Source organism: Lactuca sativa, chromosome 1 (assembly GCF_002870075.4).
Source record: "Lactuca sativa cultivar Salinas chromosome 1, Lsat_Salinas_v11, whole genome shotgun sequence".
In the NCBI taxonomy this organism is placed as follows: domain Eukaryota; kingdom Viridiplantae; phylum Streptophyta; class Magnoliopsida; order Asterales; family Asteraceae; genus Lactuca; species Lactuca sativa.
In genome coordinates, this window is record NC_056623.2 from 23891876 (window position 1) to 23896407 (window position 4532).

Sequence of the window (4532 nt, forward strand, 5' to 3'; positions counted from 1 at the left end):
ATTGCTGAAAAACAAATTTTTTGCTATCTGCTTGACAGACTCGTCGAGCCCAATGAGGTACTCGATGAGTAGGATGAACTCGGCGAGTCCTGGAAGGGGCTCGGCGAGTCGGGCTGTTAGATAGAGGGATTTTCGGGATTTTGCTAGTTTTGACTTAGGATAATTGCCATAACACTTTCTAATTGATAAAATACGAATTTCATTGATTCATTATGATTATCCTTGTCAAAATAAAATATTTTTGTCATTTAATTAGATAATTATTACCTTATTTGATAAATATTAATTATTTGAATTATTTGATAATTATCTTGCATGAAAATGGATTAGGTCAAAATTAGATAATCACCAAAATTAATTATTAATTGTTTATTTGAATTTTGATCTAGATAGTTTTGAAATGTTTCAAAACTTGTCCTCAAGTTTTGGAATTTAAATTTTGGATTAAAAGTATAATTTTGAAATAGTTAAATTCCAAACCCTATAATTTACAAGCTTAAAATTCACCCTATACTATTATAATATTATAAGAATAATTATTATATATGTATAAGATAAATGATAGTCTTACCGTTAGTAGGCTTCATTCACTAAGCAGATCTATAGGGGGGGTATAAAGTTATTGTCTATAAAATGGCCATTGAGGGCACCATGTATATTTGCATAGTTATTCACACCCTGTTTGTGATCCTCGGTATCCCACTCACAAACTTGAGGGGAATATTGAGATTTAAACATGCCATCGAAAAGTTCAATGAATCTCAAAAGATCTAGGAGTTTTCAATACATTTAAAACTTAAATTGCTTTTGTTTTTCATGGTGGATATTATTGAATCGTCATTCACTTACCTTCAAATTATTTGTTGTTTAGATTACGACATCCCTCTTCTTAATTGCGAATAATGTTGTTGGATCCTAGACCTAATTTCTCATTTGGGTGTTTAATTGGGGATTGTTATCTAATAAACTTTGTCTTATTCCTTTTCAGATGTCAAACTCAAACAACAACGCTTTAGGCTCAAACACCTCTGGCTCATTCTCACTCATGAATTTGTGTGGGAGGGTGATCTTTGACGGAAACAATTTCAACGATTGGATCCGCAACATAAGGATGGTCACCCACTACGAGGACAAGGAGTATGTCCTCGACAAGGAGCTGAAAGAGGTGGACGTGAACACTGCTACTCCCGAGGAGATCGCTGCCTTTGAGGCCCAAGAGTGTGATACCACGAAAGTCCATTGCATCATGCTAGCGACCATGACTGCCAAACTCCAAAAGTCCTAAAAGGACTTCTATCCCTACGAAATGCATCAGGATTTGCTTGAAAGGTACCACCAAAGTGAAAGGCAGGAGAGGTACGAGATCATCACTTCGATGATCACGACCAAGATGAGAGACAGAGAGTCTGTCACTACTCATATGCAGAAGATGCAAAGATATGTTGACCACATGTTGAAGTTAAATGTTAACTTCGATGAAGAGTTGGCGATTGACATCATTCTTTATTCATTGCCACCCTGCTTCAACCAGTTTCGCATGACCTACCACATGAACAAAGAGGAGGTCACGTTGAGCAAACTTCAAGGGCTGTTGAGGACTGCTGAGAGCAACCTCAAAGATAAATTCGTTGCACAAACTCCTACTCCTACTGCTACCCCAGTCTTGGCTATTGGGCAGGGGAAAGGTAAGAAGAGGAAGGCTCCTTTAAAGAGCCACCATAAGGGAAAGTCCCATGATGGCACCTCTTCTAGTGGAACCAAGGCTGGTCCCGCTGCACCCACCACCAACCCAAAGGACGCAGAGTGCTACTACTGCCATGATAAAAGGCACTGGAAATGAAGTTGCCTGAAGTATCTGCAAGATATCAAGGGTGGAAAGATCAATCCGACCAACGCAGGTATTTACACTATTCAATCTAATGATTCACCACATGATATTTCTTGGGTACTTGATACATGATGTGGTTTTCACATTTGTTCTTATTTGCAGGGCCTATGAAGAAATAGGGATGTGGAGCATGGGAAGATAAACTTGATCATGGGGAACATAAGAGCCTTGTCTGTCACCAAGATTGGAGTTTACTCTTTAGTGCTTAGTAGTGGATTATGACAAGATTTGAATAATTGTTGCTATTCGCCAGAAATGGTAAGAAACCTCATTTCTTTTCATGGTTTGTATAGAAAAGGATTTAGATATTCATTTGATAATGAATAGGGTTCTATTAATGCTTATCTTAATGGTGTTTTCTATTTTGAAGCATTGCCTTGTAATGGAATATATGAAACTGTGATGGTAGTAGACAATTTAGGAAATGATGTGTTGTGTATTGATTCTTCCAATAGTTTGGATAAAGCATGCTTGTGGCATTGTCGTATTGGACATCTCAACAAGAAACGCATAGCCCAACTCTAAAAGGATGGGTTATTGGAGTCATTCAACCTTAGGGACGATGACGTGTGCGAGTCTTGTTTACTTGGAAAGATGACCAAGTCACCCTTCACTAGAACTTGTGTAAGGGGTGAGGGTTTGTTGGATCTCATACACACTGATGTGTGTGGGCCTTTTAGATCCACCACAAGGGATGCGATCCGCTTCTATGTGAATTTCACCGATAATTATAATAGATATGGGTATATCTACTTAATCAAGCACAAGTCAGAAACCTTTGAAAAGTTCAAAGAGTTTAAACAAGAAGTGGAGAATCAGTTGGGCAGGAAAATCAAGATGCTTCGATCTGATCGAGGGGGAGAGTACCTTAGTCTTGAATTCCACGACTACCTCAAGGAATGCGGAATCGTTTCGCAATTGACGCCACCTAGGACACCGCAGTTGAATGGTGTAGCTGAGAGGCGTAATTGAACCTTGCTAGACATGTTTCGTTCCATGATGAGTTGTGCTTCACTACCTATCTCGTTCTGGGGGTATGTCTTAGAGACTACTGACCATATCCTTAACTTAGTACCTACAAAGAAGGTTGCCAAAACACCTCACGAAATGTGGACGAGGAAAGCTCCCTCATTGACACATATCAAGGTTTGGGGTTGCGAGGCTTTCGTAAGACGAGAGACTCACGACAAGCTCGAACCTCATAGTGAGCGGTGTATTTTCATCGGCTACCCACAAAAGTCCTTTAGATATTTCTTCTATAGATCGAGTGACAATGTTGTCTTCGTTGCGAGGAGATGGTTTTTTCAAGAGTAAGAACTCATAATCCAAGGGGACAACCAGAGGGTTTTGTCGATGCGAAGCATCCTGATAGAGTGTGTAAGCTTGATAAGTCCATTCATGATTTGAAACAAGCGTCTCGCAGATGAAATCTTTGTTTCGCGAGAAAGTCAAAGAGTTTGGCTTCCTGCGAAGCGTGGATGAATCATGTGTATATGTCAAAGCCAGTGGGAGTATAGTTAGCTTCCTCGTATTGTATGTCGATGACATACTACTCACAGGAAACGACATCCCGACCCTGCAGGAAGTTAAGTCATGGCTTGTGAAGTGTTTCGCTATGAAGGACCTCGGAGAGGCTGCCTATGTTCTGGGGATAAGGATAGTGAGAAACAGGAGTAAAAGACTAATAGGACTTAGTCAGAATACTTACTTGGACAAGGTACTAAATCATTTTAGTATGGAGAATTCCAAGAAAGGGGAGTTACAGTAAAAGACTAATAGGAGTTAGTCAGAATACTTACTTGGACAAGGTACTAAAGCGTTTTAGTAAGGAGAATTCCAAGAAAGGGGAGTTACCAATCCAAAGTAATGCCAAGTTGAGTAAGAATCAAAGTTCGAGTACCGAAGTCGAGATAGCAAAGATGAGCCGAGTACCCTACGCTTCCGCAGTTGGCTCGATCATGTATGCTATGACTTGTACTCGCCCTGATGTGGCCTTCACTTTTAGCATGGTCAGCAAATATCAAGGGAACCCTGGCAGAGCACATTGGACCGTAGTCAAGAATATTCTTAAGTACCTTTACAGGACCAAAGAATGGTTTCTAGTTCTCAGTGGGAGTGATGACTTAAGGGTGTGAGGCTATAGTGACGCCAGTTTTCAGACCGACCGGGACAACTATCGTTCTCAGTCGGGCTAGGTCTTTACCCTGAATGGAGGAGCAGTGACTTGGAAAAGTTCTAGCCAGGAGACTTGTGACCACCCAAAATTTCCATTTTGTACAAACAATATCACTTCAATAGAAGTTATAACAGTCATAGTAAATTTTCAGAGTTTTCCGTATAAGTTTGAGTAATTCAGGGTTAACACTTCAGGAGATATCAGGAGAGTGGATGCACTAGGATTTTGTGTGACTTTGTTATTCCAAAACTCTATTATATTAGAGATCATTTCGGGAATAAAATATTTTCTGCCAAAAATCTCAGGACTATAAATAGAATTCTGAAACAATTTCATTCATTATTTACATTTACAACTAGAGAAAAGCCATTTTCTCTCTCACGGATCTTCGGGTTTTCATCCCAAATCGTGAGTACCTCTCCCTAGTTGTGTTATATAGCTTATAATGTCTTAATAACATAGATTACA